Here is a 10,623-nt window from a genome sequence, read left to right as displayed (position 1 = left end):
CAATGAGGTAAGCCTAGTCTATTTTTTGTATATGGAATATGAAGAGTGCATGAATGCGGTGTGTGCTCCTGTGTTTGGGGGAGAGAGAGAGAGAGAGAGAGAGAGAGAGAGAGAGAGAGAGAGAGAGAGAGAACATAGGATGTAGGTGGAGCAACTCACCACAATGTGTGTGTGTGAGCCCCTTATTCTTCTATCTAGTAAAGAATAAGGTGTGTACAAGTGATGGACGATCGGACACCTCTGGCACGTCCGACAAAGGTAAGAGGCACCCCGCCTTTACCCCAACAATTGGAGCACAATGTTGGGGTAAAGGCCTTTGTGCCTTGCCCGGCCACCCAGGCTATGTGCGCTCGCCCATTGACTACCTTATTACTTTGTATATGTACAAAGAATAAGGGGCATCTCATCTTGAGTCTTGCTCCAATCCACACACTGTGTTCTCTCTCTCTCTCTCTCTCTCTCTCTCTCTCTCTCTCTCTCTCTCTCTCTCTCTCTCTCTCTCTCTCTCCTCCTTCTCACTCTTTGCACATGCACTGCATATGCGTACTTCAACTAGTATCAGGGCCACGATGGCAATCGTGTGCATGTGATGGCTTCTTGGCGATCGGCACAAAAGTGACGGAGCTCGGAGATCGGCTATGGAAGCTTGACGTAGCTTCCTTTAGCAAACCCGAACCAGATCGAACCGAATCGACTGCATCAGATGTAGATCCAGTGGATCTCGGAGCACCATGTGCGCAACCCTCTCGGGCTTGGAGAATTGAAGCACTTGAATTTGCACAGAGCAGAGGTTGTGAGCTTGGAGAATTCAGGGCAATAGTCGTCATTGCAAAGTTTACAAGGGTCAAGCAGGAGATCAGGAGGTTTTGGAGCATGTGAACTGGGATCTGCAGGTCAACACATGAAATCGAGCACACACAAAATCTATGAGTTGCAAGAGAAGCTGACACAAATCATCTTGAAGAAGTCAAGGTGTGTGTGCTTTTGTGTTAAAGCAAGTAGCCAAGATGCAAGGGAATCTTTGGGGGGGAAACCAACCCAGCGGCTCACGAGCAGTTGAATTGAGCAAGGCTTGAGAGCACCAAGCATTGGAGCTCGGTAAGCAAGCAATCAAGAAGTGTGTGTACTCTAATTGGCAAGGCCAATTAAGGGTTCACAAGCAAGTCGAGTCGAGCTCATAGGTGAAATCAAGCAGCAAGCAAGTTGCATCAAAATGAGCCTTTTTTAAAAAATCACTCACAAGCAGTGTTGGTCAAGCCCTACAATTGCAAGGGGAAGCTGGACATCGAGGCAAGCTTGAGGCAATTGGAGCTCACAAATTTGAAGCAATAGAGCAATGTTTTCAAATTTAGAATTAGTGTGTGTAGCGTTGGGCTGTTAGAAGCCTTGGAGGGGAAGCAAAGCAAGGAAATCCAATTGATCATTGAACTTGGGGTTGCAGTAGAAGTTTTGCATGTGTGTGTACTTGTGTCCACACACACTCTCTCTTTGGCTAAAAGCACTGGCAATTGTGAGGGGAATCTGGGGACTTGTAGGTTAAAGCAATTTCACCAACACTGGCAAGCAATTGAAGCATCTAGCATGTGTGTAGTTGACACACACACACACACACACTCACAGAGAAGAGAACGATACAATCAACAGAGAAGATAGCTTTTTATAGTTTCTCTCTTAGAGTGTGTACACACACTCGTTACTGAGAGAGAAACCAAGAAAGAGAGCGAAGTGCCGGCTTCTGTGATTGCAAAGTTTTTCACAATCGGTACGAAAGCGGAAAGAGAGAGCAAGACAGAGAGCTTCGGAGCTCTCTTGGTCATGGTAAAACGAGCGATGATGCGTGCACCCTTGATGCATGGGTGCACACATAGGTAATGCGTGTGAGAGTCAGTGAGTAAGCTCAAGCATCCCCGAACATTGGATACACTCTCCTCCCATGACAACACGGGTACGGCTTCGGTGTTTTTTCTCGGAATCGACGGCTCGACATTGGCTTCGAGCATCGATAGCTACAGCATTGACGCACTTCTGTCTAACAATGAAAGACGACATCAACCATATTTTCTTGGCTTTGACATACCAAGAGCGATAGGGAGCATTTACAATCTCCTCCAATATAGCTTTTCCATGAACTACCCTTCCACACGCTCATCCGAAGTGATTTTGGCTCCGAAAGACATCCCAATGAGAGAAAGCAGCATCGGTTCTTCTCTAGCCCCCATTTAGAGCGGCCCAACTCTGACATAGTCTCCACAACATTTTGGCTTCAACGGTACTCCAATTTTCCAGCTTTAGCGGCACACATTGACGCATATCGACTTCAACAGACCATTTCGGAGTATTTTTTCTCATGAGCACGGCTCTCGAATGATGATTTCAATCACACGCAGCTAGTTGATTGTGCTTTGTGTTTGGTTTTTGATCGACGTGTTTTTTGATTGATGAGGTAGTGTGCCTGATTCTAGGCATTTTGCTCGCAGGTTGCACATCATTTGCACTACAGATTATGCAGCACATGTATTGTGTGCATGAATGACTGTGTGGGTCAATCCAAAGAGTAGTTTTAGCACAATTTTGTGTGTTTTTTGCTATGTGTGCATTTGCGAATACAACTTCAGCTAGGTATAGCTCACAGATACTAAGTTCATAGGTTCACAACATTTTTGGACAGGTACACGTCCATATAGCCACTCATTCAGGAGTGAGCCATGTTTGCCAGGGTTTTGGTAGTGCATGTATACCGTTTGTGGATTTGTTTACTGAGACACTGAGTATCTGTCTATGCTTTATGTGGTATTGGTAAGATTTTGTGAGTTTTCACTCAGCTTTCATAGAAAACTCTGTCGATTCTTGCCATGTTTCATGTGTATCTGCAGTTTTACTTTCTAATGATTTAGTGGTCGAGTTTCACTCCCACTTTGACAGCTTGGACATGGATTACTATTCTTGTATCCACTCTCGTAGGAGTGAGGATTGCATATGCTTGTGTGGCTACATACTTTGCCATTCACAGGTCTCATAGGTATTTTGCTGATTTTTTGTATGCAGTTTCTCTTGTGGGATGCGTTTTGAGCTATTTTTCTCACTACTAAGTTGAGTTGTTTGTCCGAGATTGTGTGCTTGCACATAACAGACTGTGGAGCTATTTACACACATGTGAGCTTTGATTTTGATGCATTTGATCATAGTTTCCATGACTGCGTAGTGGTCAAGTTGTCTCCCACTTTGTTGCTAGTTTGGCATAATTTATGGTAGAGATTGCGCTTGAGTTTTTTGCTCAGTTTACAGGGGAGACTCTTCCAGATTTCTCCCTGGTTTTCTTGCCATAATTTCTTGACATTCACTTATGTTTGGAGACATGTGTGACAATTTAGAGTCTATCGTGACTCGTAAGAGACGGTGGTTTCGTAGTTGTTGGTACATGCGATGTTGGCATTGTGGTCACACAGGGTACATTAGGTGCCTTTGTTTCGGATGTATGAGACAACAATGGAGATTTATGTGAGATGCAGATGAGGTTTTGACACATGCTAGAGCAGTGGCTTCATATGCGAGTGACGATGATGTCACATTTCCCTTTAGCATTCCACCTCCTTACATGTCTTCTAGAGGTGACACACCTTCCCGTTGGTTGCTAGATGAGGATGCAGTTTTCCTCATCACATCGCATCGTGGCTGGTTTAGCACCTTCTCTAGTGGGAGCTTTGGTTGTGTGCACTTGGCTTGTGGTTCAACGTTTGACATTGTAGGTGTAGGAGATGTTTGCTTATCATTGCCCAGTGGTGCATTGTATACGCTAAAACATGTGCTCTATGTTCCTCAACTGAGACAAAAATTGATCTCAATGAGATAATTATCAGATTTTGGGTGTCAGTCTTTCTAGATGCATCGTGATTATTAGTTATTGCCAGAGGATCCCATAGTGGCTTGCTATATGCTATGCATGTGTTTGAGGTTCGAGACGGCATGGTCTCGATTTTTTTGTTGCCATGCTTTGAGCGAGAGACAAGACGTGTCTCCTTTGCAGGTGAGCAGCTCCACCATGATCACAAGACAGAGCATTTATCTATGTAGGACGTGCCAGTAGACTCTATAGAGATAAAGGTAGAGCGATAGTGCTGTAGTGAGACACAATAAGTGTTGTTAGAGTCTGTGCAGTTAGAGGTAGAGCAAGTCTGCTCCCTAAAGACACAGACAAAGATGACGAACATGGAGTTCCTTGATATGCTCATGCTAGAGGCTGATGAGTTGGTGGCAGGATGCACAATTTTGCTTATGGGTGAGAGGAACGTAGCCATCCTAGTGCCATCGTTGACAAATCCATACGCAATGGGTAGTCCTGATGATGCTATACATGTAGATAGCACAAGGGAGGCTATGACAACTAGGTTTGCACATAATTTGTCAGCATTCAAGTGTCTCATGTACGACCAACTAGTGTTGAGGACTGACCTAACAACTATAGTGGGAGCATTTGCAGGAGGGATTGTCAATTGCAAGGTGACTGACACTAGCATGAGGCATAGTGGAGTTTTGCAAACCATACAGAGTAGTATGTGGGATTTACATGCATGCTCTAGCATGGGTTTGCATGCTCACCTATCCCTAGAGCCGATATGACAACATGTAGATCGATTGAGCTAGTCAATGGGCATAGGTTGAGAGAGTCTCTCACTTGTTTTCTCGTACATACTACTAGTTTAGCTAGTAGGACCCACTTATCTGCACATTCACCTTTAAGTGGGAGAATTGTTGGGGTAAAGGCCTTTGTGCCTTGCCCGAACGCCCAGGCTATGGGTGCCTGCCCACTGACCACCTTATTACTTTGTATATGTACAAAGAATAAGGGGCATCTCATCTTGAGTCCTGCTCCACCCTACACATCATGTTCTCTCTCTCCTCCTTCTCACTCTCTGCACATGCACCGCATACACACACTTCACACAAGGTAATATACAAACTCATCATGAAGGGAAATGCAGCCTTCAGTACTCCCCAGAGCTAGATCATAATCATAACTGTTGGGCCACTATCTTAAATCATTCAAAGACCTGAGGTGAAGAAGGCTTCAAAAAAGCTGAAGCATTAAGCATTGGAATGAAGCTATTTATATAACAGTTCACATCATAAATAGACCACCTAGTACACCATTGAAGGAGTTGTGGTCACGTACGAAACCACACTATACTCATTACATGTCTTTGGTTGCAAGGCATTCGCTCGTGTGCCAAAAGAGCTTAGAAAGAAGTTTGACCCAAAGTCTCACAATTGCGTCTTTGTTGGGTAGGGTGTAGATGGAGAGATGGGCTATTGGATCTAGCACAGGAATCTCGTTAAACTATTCATATTTCAAATGTGATCTTCAATGACTTTCAGATGCATAAAAAGCTTGTCAAAGAGGTTGAGTAGAGAAGAGTTACATTTGAGGATGTTCCCTTAACTTCAATAAGAACTTAGAAGTCTAGTGAGAAGCCTTCCACTAGCAATGCTCTGAGCAAAGAGCAGTAGTCAAGGTTTGAGATGCTCTAGTTGAGCTTCACATCTACTTGAGTTGTTTTAGCTACATGTGCATTATGTCATGCTGATTGAGTACAAAGAATAATATCGCTTTCAAGAAGCCATGTAGATGGAAGATAAACTGCAGTGCAAGCAAGCTATGTAATTAGAATATGATTCAATTGTCAAAAGTGAGGCTTGGGAATTGGTCAAATGGCATGAGGGAAAGAAAAGCCTTACCTTGCAAATGGTTTTACAAGAAAAAGTTTACATCGAGAGATCCAAAGCCTAAGTATAAGGTGAGATTAGTTGCTAAGGGTTTCAAGCAACAAAAAGGTGTAGGTTTTGATGAAATCTTCTCACCTGTGGTCAAAATGACTACTTTACATATGGTGTTTGCACTAATAGCTATTGAGAACTTGGAGTTAGTCCAAATGGATGTGAAGTCAGTTTTTCTTTACAATGACCTCCAAGAGGATGTGTACATGCAACAACCTAAAGGGTTTGTTAAGCCAAGCATAGAATAGCTTGTATGCAAACTCAAAAAAGCACTTTATGGCTTGAAGCAAGGATCCATGCATTGGTATCAAAATCTCAATACATTTATTCAGTCTCATGGATATAAAAGGAGTCAAGAGGATCATTGATTGAACATGAAGAAGCTCAATGATGGCTCACTCATTCTACTTGTGTTATATCTTAATTGCATGGTTATCATTGAAAGAACTCTCACAAGATTGCCAATTAAAGAAGATGTTGGGTCACTTTCTTGGTATGCAAATCAAACATAAGAGGTGAGAGGGCATTCTTGAGTTGTCTCAAGTATCATACATATGGAAGGTCTTGCATCGTTTCAATATGAAGGGGGGAAGGCATGTAGTACCCTAATGCCAACATATATGAAGCTTAGCAAGGATGATTCTCTTAAATCAAATGCTGAGAAGGCCGAGATGGCTAAGATTCAATATTCCGACAATCTCATGTAGGTGATGGGGGCTACAAGGCCAAAATTGCATTTTCAATGGGAGTGGTGAGTCATTACATGTATAACCCTAGCAAGAAACATTGGGATGTAGTGAAATATATCCTCAAGTACTTGAAAGGTATAGCAAGCATGTATTTTTGCTTCAGTTGCTGGATACTCATGCCTCCAAGTTTGCACGTGCTCTTTCACTACAGAGACTAAATATGTTGCAGCGTAAGAGGCAAGCAAGGAAGATTTATGGTTGGCATGTTTAGTGGGAGGTTTAAACAATGTTAGGAAATATGACGTAGCTAAGTAGACAATTGAGTAGATTATTTAATGGAGAGAGATAATTTTCACACACAAAGAGATTATAGAGTAGAGAGAGAGAGAGAGAGAGAGAGAGAGAGAGAGAGAGAGAGAGAGAGAGAGTACACATGATATACGTAGTTCACCCAATGTGGGCTACGTCCACGAGAAAGTAGCCACTCAGTGGCTTTAGTACTTCAAAACAAGAAGTAGGTTACAAAGGGATTATACCCTTTTGGAGCTCCCACCTTGCTTCACTCTCACCACCTCACACCCACCTTGTTGCATCAACTTCACACTATGGAATGTGTGTAGAAATGGCCTTCTTTTATAGGCCAAAAGGGCTGCCCTCTCTTATGAGAGGCAGCCATGTGTAGCCGCCCTTGTGTAGATAAGTCCAAATCGGACCCTCCAATCCGCCCATGTGTAGCCTCCCTTGAGAAGACAAGCCCGCTTTTGAATTTGGCCACCGGCCATTGACTTCCGACCACTGGCCACCAGCCCACCGGCCAACTGACCGATCGTTTTCCGATCGCTTTTCGATCGCCGTCCGGCCATAATATTCCGGTGAAAACTTTGGTTTCCGACGAGTGATTTTTATTTTTCGGCGAGTTATTTTTCTTCATGCACGATGGCTTCTCCTCATAACGGGGGCCTTACAAATGTGCATTTTTGACACAAAAAATTACAAGGGGTAAATCAGGCTCCATACTTAACAGACAAGGGTCAATGGATTCAAGTGTTGTATTGTGATAGTCAAAGTGTCATTGCTTTGGAAATAATCCTATGTTTTATTCAAAATGAAATGCATAGAGGTAAGGGACCACTTCATATAGGATGTGTTGACAGACAAGTGGATCAATCTTGTCAAAGTCCATCTAGGATACAAACCTACACATGCTCTTACATAGTCCATAACTTCGGAGCAATTTACACATTGCGTAGAGTTTATGAGTGTGCGGTGAAGCCACTATCATGCTTCACAATTGTACATATTTATGTACATGATTTTGCTTTACTCCATTCAAGCCACATTGGTCATTGCACAGGAGGTTTTGGGGTAATGGCCAAGTGGCCAATCACGAACAACCACACCCATTACTAACATACTCTATTATTCCTTATCAAACACAATAAGGAGTGTGTGGTAATTTAACACATAAACAGTTGTAAAGGTAAAAAAACGAAACAAGTATGGGGTCACTAATTTAACGGTCGAAAGGCATTAGAGGTCTACTATTAATACCATGGGTAAGCTTCTTAATTTTTGCTGGTCAATTAAGTTGTTTAATCGCGAGAGCCAAGTATTTGATGTTATACCTAGAAGACCTTCTAGTTAAGCTACGATAAAAGGAATTGCTCATAAAATCATCGCTTGACTTATTTTCTTTTCTTTGACCCCCCAGGGGGTTTTCACATTGATTCAATTTTGATGTGTATGCTTATTTTGTATGCCTTGGGTTTTTTGCTTTTCAAGGAAAAGCATCCACACTAGGAACCTCTAGGGCTCTAGTACCATAGGCGATACATGTGAGTGAAGTACCAAATCAAGCTAAGATATCTCTTCTAGCTTAAGATTTTACATTGTGGCACTTTGATTTTTTTAATAAAAAATTTGTTCGTTTTCAGCATTTTAATTTTGTAACTTTGGGGGGTCATATAACACTGTTACCCTCCCTAAGCTCATCAAACTAGTAAACTCCCTTTATAATACTTAAGCTAAAGGTCAATAGGGACTAACCCCACTAGAAAGCCCTAGAACATTGCACAGAATGCTGCCTAAATCGATTAAGAACCTAAAGTAACCATTGATTATTAGGAAGGCATTCCCCATGGTATTAAGAGAAGATCTCTAAATCCTAAACTAGCCTAGTCAGACTACTTGATTTTGAAACCTAGACAAGGGATTATGACAAAAAAAATATACAGAATCTAATGTTTAATCTAAGCAAATGTGCGGAATATTGTGCTACCAATCACATTTAAAAACACACACATAGATGCAAAAAAAAGACAAGGGACAATGCTAATGATTAAGAACACCTGTTTGTGTTGATGATCGCGCTTGATTTGAAGAGTGAACGAGAGAAAGATTGCATGAAGGTCCAAATCCCAACAACAGCAACACGTTCATGTACACACTAGGAAACACAAGGAATACCCCTAAGAGGCGCATTAGTGGTAAGAGACACCAACCCTTATTGAACTCAATTAAACAACATAAGGAACCCTAACCTAATTATTTGCAACCTCTCCCCCCCTAGAGAGTCAAGGAATAGGATATTATAGAGATGGGGAGGCAACCCTAAGGCTAAACCCCTATCCTCCTCATCGTTGAGAAAAACAAAGTCATCATTCATGAGACCATATGTGCCATCCGTATAATCATGTAAATCATGTTCATCATTAGAGGCACCAATGTTTACTAAGAAGGTCACTAGACGTCTATAGTCATCTTGGTCAAAAGGGTAAGCTTGTGCAATGGGAGAGACGCTCTCTACTAAGTATGGATCAGTAATGGTCAAGAGACGTATTAACCATTTTAGCTCCTCAAAATTCCTCTCACATGCTAGCGTAGCTACCAAATCCCATTCACAGGCAAGCATCGGAAAGACCATGTGAAACACTTGTGAAAAATAAAGAGGGTACTCTCACCCAAGGCAAGAGTAGAGGACTCTAGCGTTCTAGCCATATCTGTACACACAGATAGATGATGGTTAGAGTGCAATTATTATAAGGCTCATGTCAAAAGGTCGTGTTCTTGTGCATAATGTGTTGTTATGATGTTGTGTCATATACTAGAACTCGTAGGTTTCCAGATTTTTGTTTGGTGGCTCTTGCTCTTTTACTTTTTTATCTTGTTCTTGTGAGTATAAGGCTTTATATACACATTCCCTAAGATTGGGAGATTGAGAGGTCAGGGAGGAAGGTTGAGAGGGGAGTGAGTGAATGATGATTGTCAGCAAACACTCCTCCCTTCCTTAGGTAGATCATACCTTTTGGAATGATGTCGTTACCCTTTGAAACCAATTGTTCCAAGTTGTCTTGGGTGAAGATTTTGACCAATAGTTTTCGACCGCACTAGGCATTTTATCTAGTTGCAAGGGTGGTAAGGTACTCTCCCATGATTTTATTTGCAACGTTGTTGTAGGTGGTGAACTTACAATGGGAGGTGCAAATTCTTTTTTGTTTACATGGATATGTACAATAGTAGGTGGAGGTTGTGTCGAAGCTTCTATTTTCGTAAATGAACTACATGAAGAGCAAAAAGCTTCATTTGATTTCCCTATTCCTGAGCTAGGTGGAATAAATTGTTCTTTCTTTGGTACCCAAACTAGCTCCGGATTCGTGTATAGTGTCTTGTGATTTTTCCTTTCCCACGATCTTCAATTCGTTTTGGAGCTACACGATTGGACTCACATGGGTCAGGTGATAGGTAAGAGCACAATTTACATTTTGGCACCCAGATTTGATCATTTCCTTCATAGTAGCCTTGGGATTCCAATAGTATTTTAGGAATCCAATGCAACATTTCCTTACATTTTCGAGAGCGAGTGGGGCGTTTCTTAAAAGGCTCCTATTGTTTTAGCATCAACCATGGCTGCTAAAAAAGCTTTAGGGACCCACTTCTATGTTTTCTTTGCTATAGTAGGATGCGTCTTGTGAGAAGCTATATACATTGCTCTTATCATATTTAAAGGTACAAGTGGTGGCATTTCATCCCCCTCATGTGTAACCCAGGTAGTCCCCCTATTTCCCCAAATGTCTATGGTTGTTGCTAGGTGGACCCAATCCACATTGTCAGACTTAGTCATCCCAGATAGAACATCCATATAAGGAGAATCTTCCCCAACATT

This window comes from Adiantum capillus-veneris, chromosome 18 (assembly GCF_014529385.1).
Source record: "Adiantum capillus-veneris isolate H3 chromosome 18, ASM1452938v2, whole genome shotgun sequence".
Classification (NCBI taxonomy): Eukaryota; Viridiplantae; Streptophyta; class Polypodiopsida; order Polypodiales; family Pteridaceae; genus Adiantum; species Adiantum capillus-veneris.
The sequence above is the reverse complement of the archived record's forward strand: the minus strand, read 5'-3'. Positions refer to the sequence as shown.